Source organism: Dioscorea cayenensis, chromosome 20, assembly GCF_009730915.1.
Source record: "Dioscorea cayenensis subsp. rotundata cultivar TDr96_F1 chromosome 20, TDr96_F1_v2_PseudoChromosome.rev07_lg8_w22 25.fasta, whole genome shotgun sequence".
Lineage (NCBI taxonomy): Eukaryota > Viridiplantae > Streptophyta > Magnoliopsida > Dioscoreales > Dioscoreaceae > Dioscorea > Dioscorea cayenensis.
The window spans coordinates 805,767-816,523 of record NC_052490.1 but is presented as its reverse complement, the minus strand read 5'-3'; the positions used below and the strand labels follow the sequence as shown (position 1 = coordinate 816,523).

General features: G+C 30.6%; 1 non-coding gene across 1 annotated transcript; it reads right to left on the bottom strand.

Moving 5' to 3' along the window:
• Positions 1-10,194: 10,194 nt before the first annotated feature.
• Positions 10,195-10,301, bottom strand: LOC120252315. The gene has a single exon (XR_005533856.1). It is a non-coding gene; the product is annotated as a small nucleolar RNA R71 (small nucleolar RNA).
• Positions 10,302-10,757: the final 456 nt, after the last annotated feature.

The window sequence follows — 10,757 nt, the reverse complement described above, 5'->3', positions numbered from 1 at the left end:
ACTATTTTCGGTTTTTTTATTTACATCACGATCTCTTATGTGGAACCTAAATCCATTGATATAGTAGCCTAGATAACAATTTACTCTTTGTTCAGGGCCCCGTGCCAAAGCAAGCATATTTATGTCCTTTTCTTCAACATTTCCATTATATAGATCAATTATCTGCATAATATACGAAAATTCGAAACACTTGTATTAATTTTTAGCATAATCAATTAGTAAACAATATATTACAATGAAATAATTAACCTACTCTTTTTTCAAACCAAGAAGGGAATTCACGTTTTTGAATCTCATCAATATTCCTAACTCCAGTTTTAGATAGGATGCTCTTATGTTCACTATAAAAATCAAGGAGAGATTTTAACAATAATTTGATTAAATGTTTGCACTATAATTAATTATTTAAATGAGTACTTTTACCTAATAAATTATTCAGTATCTTCATAGTTTTGAAGGACATAAATAATAGACGCATTTAAAAAGCCATTACTAAACTCTTGCATCTTCAGTTTCCCAAAAGGTTGTCCAAGTCCACAAAAAAATTGACATAGATGATACTCGTCATGAATCTCCATCATAATTTCTTTCTGGACGATTGAATTTTGCTTCAATTCCATGCAAGTATCGAGAAGAAAATGTCAAACACTCATCTGCTAGGTAACCTTCAGCTATGGATCCTTCTTGCCGTGATTTATTACGAACATACCCCTTAAGTTTATGCATATATCTACACAAGAGGACTTGTTATAAATCCTTCGAAAGAAACAAAGGGATTAAGTAATAAGCAATTATTTTGACATTTACCTTTCAATAGAATACATCCATCTATAGTTGACTGGGCCACCAACTTTAGCTTCCCAAGCTAAATGAATAGGTAAATGTACCATAATATCAAAGAAAGATGGTGGAAATATTTTTTCTAACTTACAAAGAGTACGTGCAATTTGTTCTTGAAGTCGATCCAAATCTTCTGATCTTAAAATTTTTGAACACAAAGCCTTAAAAAACATACTTAGTTCTGTCAAAGCATCAGAAACTGGTCGAGGTAATATATCTCGTACAGCTAATGGCAGTAGCCTCTCAAAAAACACATGCCAATCATGTGTTTTCATTCCAGATATTCTGTTATGTTTAACATTTACACACCTTGACAAATTTGCTGAGTAGCCATCGGGAAATTTAATTTGTTGTAACCATTGAAATAAAGCTCTCTTCTCATCATTTGATAACATATAACAAGCAACAGGTAGCAATATCCTTCCATTAACTTCTTTCGGATGGAGTGGTTGTCGAATGCCCATCTCCTATAAATCTAGATGAGCCTTCAATGAATCTTTTGTTTTACCCTCAATATTCATCAGTGTTCCAATAATATTGTCAAATACATTTTTTTCAATATGCATCACATCCAAGTTATGACGCAACATTTGGTTATGCCAATAGGGTAAATTGAAAAAAATACTATGTTTTTTCCAACTATGTTCAATTCCATGGCCAAGAAGTTTTTGCTTTTTCCCTGCTTTCCCAAACTCCATTTTCTTCAAAAGACGAAGTTGGTTAAGAACATCATCACCACTTAGTTGTTTTGGTGAAGCTCTTCTTTCTTTTGTACCATCAAATTATGCTGCTTGTTCTCGCCATTTATGATTTAGTGGTAAAAATCGACGATGCCCCATGTAACAAGTTTTGGCCCCATTCCGCAAATGATAATGACATGTCTTATTATTACAGCAAGGACAAGCGAGCTTTCCTTGAGTACTCCAACCAGAAACATAGCCATATGCAGGAAAATCATTTATAGTCCACATTAGTGCTGACCTCTTTTGAAAATCCTCTTTCATTGAAGCATCATAAGTATCCACCCCGGATTCCCAAAGAATTTTCAATTCATCAATCAATGGCCTCATGTATACAGCAATGTCATTTCCTGGGCCTCTAGGTCCTGGAATCAATAAAGTTACAAATGAATATGACTCTTTCATGCACATCCATGGCGGAAGATTATAAGGAAACAAAATAACCGGCCAAATGTTGTACACAATATTCATATTCCCAAAAGGATTAAATCCATCAGTAGCTAAACCAAGACTTACATTTCGAGGATCACAAGCAAAATGATTATAAATATTGTCAAAATTTCTCCAAGACTCTGCATCTGCTAGATAACGTAGGACTCCATCATTTATGTGTTTTTCACTATGCCACCTCATATCTTTAGCTGTTTTTGGAGACATAAAAAGTCTTTGTAATCTTGGTGTAATAGGAAAATATCTTAGTACTTTATTGGCAATTTTTTTTCTTTTCTTTTATATCACTGCTTTCATTTGTTTTCCATCTTGAAAGACCACAAACCGGACATTGAGTTGCATCTGAATGCTCTTTGTAGTAGATAATACAATCATTTTGACATGCATCAATTTTTTCATAATGCAAACCAAGATCACTGACTATTTTCTTTGCTTCATAGTTTGAATTTGGCATTGTTTTACACATAGGAAATGCATCCTTCAACAATGTCAACAACATGTTAAATGAATTATTACTCCAAGCATTCATACACTTGATATGCATTAATTTCACAACAAAGGATAAGATAGAATACTTGTCACAACCATGAAATAAAGGTTGTTTAGCATCATCCAATAATTTGAAAATGCATCTTCATTTTGGCTCTTTGAGGGTTATTAGGATTGTGTTCTCTTTCATTTGCTATATGGGGATAGACATCTGCAATCATATCAACCATATCATAACCTTTTTTCATATCCACCTCATGTACTTTTTCCTCATAAACCAACTTATCACCGTCTTCGCCATCACTATCTTCTTCTTCGTGCAAATACCAAAAGTTATAATTCCGCATAATTCCTCTATATAATAAATGGATGTGGACTTCTTCTCTAATTAGTCGATATCTATTGCAACTGGTCCACACAAGGACAATTAATTTTCATGTCTTCATCTTTCACATGATCAAAAATGCATAATCAAGAAATTTTTCAACACCATTAAAATACTCTATGCATGATCTGGTAGGAAGATTCATCCAAGACTTATCAAGAGTCATTTCAATTTCTACAATGCTTCTTATTATCACTATTGTTGTCGCCGCTTTCGTGAAGTTATAAACATTTCTTCTTTTTAAACTTTATTTTACAGAGATTAAGAATGAGCATGTAATATCAAGGTTTTTAGTCTATGTTGGCAAACATACTTATTGGTAATACATGAAACACCCACATGTTAATAATTTCATGCAGAAAAAAGAAATTAAATCACTAAGATATAATAGCTTTTCAAGAATTTAAAACAATGGAACCTTATCATGATGTTATAATCGCTTTCAAATTAGTAAATAGATAATAACTTTATGCAAAATTAAATCACTATGATATAATAGTTTTTCAAGAATTTAAAATTAAGGAACCCTATTATGTGATATTATATTGCAATAAACATTTATATTTAGCTATATTCAATACATAGAAAAGAATTTGTAAAGAACCATTGGTTATAAATATCTAAATTAATCAAATTAATCCATAACCAACAAATCATGAACTATATGATGGGAACATCCAACTAATTAAAGCTATAACATTATCTTACCTTTCTAAAAGATGGAACTTGTTGCAATCCTTTAGTGAAAACAGTATTTACCTGCATGTTCCCATAAAAAAACTGTAAGTGATTGTCTTATGATTAAAATAAATAGTAAAAGAAAAAATCCGGGCATAGCATCTAAGCATTAAAAATGTTTCTCAGAAAAAAAAAATAATGATTATGAGATAATTTTGAAATCAACATTAGCATCAATGAATCAACTCACTCAATAATTCTTCAAAATTTGATACTGCATGAAATTTTCCCTCTGCACTTTTTTCACAAAAATAATCTGAAAACAACAATAATAATCATGAGTTAGAAAAAAAAAATATATATATATATATATTAAAACACACGTGGGCATATTTAGCTATATATTCTTATAGTACACATCAAATTGCAAATTTTATGATTTATTAATTTTTCTTTGAGTTTCTTTTCTCAAACTAAAGAAAAACAATAAACACATGCATGAGTTTATTGTCATTTAAACGTGAATTTGATGGTTTAAATAGATGATAGCATATGTTGATTTTTTTTTTTTGTCTTTAACCACCGATTTTTTATTAGTTGTGAACTTTAAAAAGTTTGAATAAAGTACGGAAAGATCTATAAAAAAATCTCTCTAGACATGTGTTAATTTTTTATACACAAATTAATATTTGAACTCCAAAATAATGACTTAAGTAAAGTAAATCTATCATTTGAACTAACTTTAGTTGGTTTGTTTAGTGTTTTATTAGTTTTAGTATACCCATTTTTTAAAAACAATATTAAATATAAAAAAATTCAAAATAAGAAAAACGTTTGTTTACAACACAAAGAAAGATAGATGTTTTCTAACACTCCATTGTGTCTTGCCTCCTTTGATTAGCCTAGACTTGTTGTTCAATTAGTTGACTAAGAATCAAGCTAGGTGGCTTGCACTGGTTTATTGTACCATGTTCATCAGAAGTGTGTACCTTTGTATGTGCATAGATGAGTTGTCAAATAACAATACCTAAGTTGCAATGGAGAAACATGGAAATCCATACTCAAATAATGTATGGTAGGTAGATGGGCTTGTAATATATATATATATATATATATATGCTAGTAAATGGTGGGTTGTATGATTGATAATTTAAGGCCATGGGCCCATTGCTAGTTTCAAGATATATGGTGTTTTAATATAACACATATTCTCTTATTATATATAATGTCACAATATGATAAAGAAGTTTTGACAAAACCCAATGCAGATTGTGACTACTTGTGTGTCGAAGAAAAATATACAAACAATATAATAAGTTATAACAAGTTCACTAAATAATTAATTAATTAGGTCCCCCAAGACAAATATATATATATATATATATATATTTATATACATATATATATATATATATATGTAATGACAATATAATGTTACCTTTTTCCTCTTTTCTTCTCTTTCTTAGATATGTAACATGTTACATATACACACATGTTTAGTTTTCACAACTCTCACTTACTATGAAATGATAATTCTATTCTACTAAAATAGAACCATGATCTAAAAATGGCCACTCCAATGGTATGTCTCCTTCTTCTCCAAAGTTGACTTAAAACACCCACACATAAAAAATAGAGAGCAATAATTCCCTAAGTTGAGTAAGGATCTTAAAGAAGATATCAGAGCTGGGGTTTGAACAAGAAAAGACACTTATGGCTTTAGTGGATACAGTGAATACAATTCTCATAGTGGACACCACCATTAAATATACATATATATATATGTATATTAAAAATATATGAATATTTTGATTTTTAATAAATCGTGTAAGAGGGACCCGCCACCTTTGCTCAATTGATAGTGCACTATGCATGCCTCAAATGTCTCTCGAGCAAGTGAGCATGTCCCTTTCTTTACTTTTTCTCTCCGTTATTAATTAGTTCACAACTTATAACTGACTTAATATCATTTTCTTAGGACCACCATGCCACCATCATTTCTAATCACCTTGACAACTTATTCCTCTCTCGCATGCCATTCATTCAACTTCAATGCAAACTCGGATCATCATCTCTTATTAATTACTTTATTTTTAATATCTAAATAGTAACAACAGTAAATGTTTTGGAGATAAAGATAAGATCAAGTCATATATTAAAATGATATGTTGTGGGGGAGAAATCATATCAAACTGTTTAAAACTATATCTAGTTTAGTTTAGTTTATAAACAAGAATATCAAGTGACAAATATATATGTCTACCTTTCTCTCTTTCCAAAAAAACACATTAATAAAAAAAAACAAAAAACAACATCCACTTCGGAACTTTATATGCATTTTACCAAGATGATTATGTGAATATATATAGTGCATGATGTCACATGGAATTTCATAAGGAAGTGGGGGATTAAAAGGGAATAATATATACATGGTTAATTATTGTGAGAGAACTGCATGCATGTTCATTATAAACGTAGGGTGTCCTAGAGCTAAAAGAAGAAGAACCACTAGGACTTGTCCATGGCTAGAAAGTCCAAACCTTATCTAGAGAAATTCAAGCACTAGTATATATCATTATGCCTTCAAACTTATGAACAATATTGGCGCATACACCATATTCAAGAGGTTCCCATGCACCACCTTAATTATTAACATTGCATTTAATCTCTTAACTTATATATATATAAATGTAGATGGCATATACTTAATTTGTTGCATATATCTTTGGAAACTATGGTTGCTTCATATCTTGGAGTATGAGGAATCTCTTTGTTTGTTCATCATGCACCCTCAGAATCAGAAGAAGAAGAAGAAGCTAAGCAGAACTAGATAACCAAATAATTAATTAGTTAGTTATGCCTACTGGATTAATTGCATTGTTATAATTAATTAAGATGTGTATTTTTATGAATATTCACATTTGAAATTTGATAGAAAGTGTTTCATCATATGATTAATTAAAAGATTTAACTTGTTTTTAATATAATGGAGACATTGTTTCAGAAAACTAACAACATTAATTACTAGTAATAGAAGGCAATATATGTTTTTCACAACTTAATATATATCTCATGAAAAAAATCCAAAGAATAATAAGAACAAGTGCTGATCAAGTAAATTGATTATGAAGTTAAATACCTGAGCGACTGAGAGAGACTCGGATCTCCGGTGAGGTAGAGTAGCCCGTCCACGACGAAGCGAGGGTTGCCGGCCAAGTCGAGTCCGGCGAAGGCCGGAGACATTCACAGAGAAAAACACATGGTGTCTACGGTAAAGATACACCAACCCACGCCGAAATGAGTTGGAACAAAGATGGCCAAGAATGTATTACGTGAGCCCTAAAGACGTACGAATTCTAAAGAGTGCGGCTAGATGATTGCCAGAAGTAAGGTATTGGGCTGTCATCGGCGCCGGCGACTCAAAACAAGGGCAAACAACGGCGGACCAGAGAAGAAAAAGAAAAGCGGTGGCGCGGCTAACTGGACAAGATGATGGCTGGTGAGAAGATTAGGGAGAAGATGATGGTTGGTGAGAAAAGCCAGGTGGTTTTCTTTATCAAAGATAAAAAACATTATCTTTTAATGAAATTTTATAATTTATAAAAGTTTCTGTACTCTCTTTCAAATATTTTAAAAAAGAAAAAATAATAATTTTATAAATATATATCCAACATAAAAAAGAAAATTTTCTTATTCTCTATTTTATGGTATTATTGTATTTTTTTTCCTATTTTTGTAATATTTTCATAAATTTTAAAGAATAAAACCAAATAAAAATTTTAAATTTTTATGTTTTTATAATTAATTTAAATTATTTAAGACAAATGTTTTAAATATTGATTAAATCTAAATTATTCAAAAACTTAGGTATCCGATGTGATTCCATCTAATAATTATGACTAAATTTCGTTAAAATTTAATTTAAACTTTTTACCAAAAAACTAAATCAAAATAACATCCCGCACTAAATTTCCAATGTGATTAAATATAAATTTTTGATTCATAATAAATATTTTTTTATTTATTTTTAAATTTCTTAAGATTTATTTTATTTATTTATCTATCTATTTAAAGTTTGGACCAAACCTAGGACTCGGATGTTATGCAACTTAGTCCATCACATTGGGGTGTGGAATTTGGGTATATTTTATATATGTCTTATGATGCAGGATAACATATAAGTTTGTCAATGTGAATCATTATTCACAAGATATGCATTTTATTACTAGTAGTAATTATAATCTTTTATGTGAATCGAGAGAGTCTTTTTAAAGTAATTTTTTGAATTATTTTTTATTCTGTTTAAAGGGAATAATAGTTTTGTTTTGTGAAATTAGTAGTATTCAAATAAATTTTAGTATGCTTCATCTTTAGTATTTATGTAAGGTTTTATAAAATTTAAGTATATGTTGAAAATATTTATTGATGGAATTATTGTTTAAGTTAAAATATCATACCACAAAACGAATTAAAAGCTCAACAATAAGTTATTCCACTTTTTTTAGATCTAATAGGATTTAATGTAATATAACAAAAACTAAAAGTAAAGATAAAGGAGATACTATGGTTATATATGAATCAACAAGAAACATGTTTATATATGAATCAATCTTGCTAATTTCATCATCATTTCTAAATTGTTGATCCTTAGTTTTTCCAAAATTTAAAATAAATACTTAAATTTAGGAAAAAGAATTTATTAAAATTGTTTTCCCCAATAAATAAATAAATCCAAATTTGATGATATATATCATCACGGGAGTATTTATTAACAAATATCGGAGACATAATTAAACATTATGTATAATATTTTTTTATAATATTGACTTTAGAAGAAAAAAATACATATTTATAGCTGTTTTTGAAGTACACTTCTCCCTCTTTTTTTCCCTTTTTATTTTTTTATTTATTTGTCTCGATTTTTAAACAATATCTAATTTCCAAACATTATCTAAAACAAAGATGAGACAGACTTTTACAAATCCGTGATGAGAGGTTGGAACATAATTCAATGACTTCGTGTTGTGACAACTGGATGCATCTTATACCACTTTTTAACTTTCTTTTGGATTTTTCCCTTTTTCATAAATCATATTTCATATACATATATTAATGTGCACTATTGATGATCTAATTTTACTTAACTTTGATATATGTACTACCAAAGGGACGAAATGAAATTCATCAGCATCATCAATTGAATTTTGGAATTTTCTATACATATGCAGTCCTCTAAATTATATATACATCATAATCATTACAATAATTAATTACGGCTTTATAATTTTAAAAATTAGAATCTCTTCTTGTCTATTATATAAATATGTTTAAATTATTTTTATAATTCCATAATTTGTTTAATTTATATTGTTGTGCTTTTATGATCTTTATAGTTACTCTTGGGTGCAGTTAAAATATTAAAGAAAAACTAAACTATCTTCTATGGACTAATTATAGATATAGTACGAAAAACTTTTATGGAGAGTTTATTTTTGCATCAAGTATTAACATAGAGATTTATTAATCATTACAAAATTTAAGATAAATCATTATTATTATTATTATTATTATTATTATTATTATTATTATTATTATTATTATTATTACATGTTTTCTGATTCCATTATTGGTGGTCAGAAAATTCATATTTTTAGCAATAATACTGGCAATTGTGTCAAAACCTTAAGGTTTTTGCGATTGACAATTATATTGTTGCCAAATCTCACAATTTTTGCAATTGTGTTAAAAGCTTATAGTTTTGGGGATTGACAATCAATGTTCTTGGCAATAGCTCATAGTTTTATGAGGGCATATTATGGTTGGTTGCAAAACCTCGTTGTCTTTCTAACATGCATTATTGTTGGTTGCAAAATATCATAATATTTGTGACTTGTATGACAATTTATGTCACAATCTTATAGTATGTGCAACCAAAAAAGTGGTAGTCGCAAATGCTTAAAAGTTTTGCAATGATTTTAATTGTCATTACAAAAGCTTATAGTTTTTGCAACGAACATCAATATTTGTTGCAAAAGTGCATTGTTGTTGCGAGGGCATTATCGTTGGTCGCAAACTATCGTAGTTTTTCCGACGGCATTTTGAATGGTTGCAAAAACACATTGTTTTTGCGGGGGAATTTTGTTTGGTCGCAAAAACTCATACTTTTTTCAGTGGATATTGTTCTTGGTTGCAAAAAAACATAGTATTTGCGACCAAAGAAAGTGATAGTCGCAAATGCCTATAGTTTTTGCGATGGCTTTGATTGTCGTCGCAAAAGCTTATAGCTTTTTCGACTGCAAATTATATTGGTAGCAAAAAATACATTTTGCAAGGGTTGCTCGAGCCGTCGCAAATATTTGGTCACAAAAGGTCAATTTTCTTGTATTGACATTTCCCCTAGAGTGACACTAGGGTTGAGAGTTCTCGAGGTGTGTGATATGCTGAAGATAAATGGGGTGATGGATGATGCCATCAAATTGAGAGCCTTCCTATTTTCCCTAAAGGGGAGAGCAAAGCAGTGGCCAAACTGGTTACCTAGAGCGTCAATTACAACGTGGGAGGAGATGGTGGAAACTTTTCTAGCTCGATATTCCCCCCCCCGGAAAATCAGCAAAGCTTAGGAACGAGATCTCATCCTTTGTTCAGTTGGAATTGGAGTCTCTATTCGAGACATGGGTAAGGTTCAAGGAGCTCCTGAGAAAGTGCCCGCAACAAGGATTCCCAGAGTGGATGATTGTTCAAACCTTTTACAATGGTTTGAACCCGAGTACAAGGCAACTCTAGGATGCGGCAGCAGGAGGGACCTTAGGTAGCAAGACCCCCGATGAGGCCCATCTATTGATTGAAGAAATGGGGTTAAATACCTACCAATGGAATTCTAGGAAGAAGAAAAAGGTGGCCGGTCTCCATGAGATAGATGCCGTAACTTCATTGTCGGCACAAGTGGAAATTTTGAGTAAGAAGTTAAATCTTCTAACTTCAAATAGAGTGGCGGCTGTGACTAATTGCACCAGGTGTGGTGGAGGACATGCTCCCTCCGATTGCCCGATCTCTATTGGTGATGTTTCTTCGGTGGAGAATGTTGATTTTGTAGGAAATGACATGAGACCTCAAGGAAACCCATATAGAAATACCTACAATCCGGGTTGGAAGAATCATCCCAATTTCTCATGGAG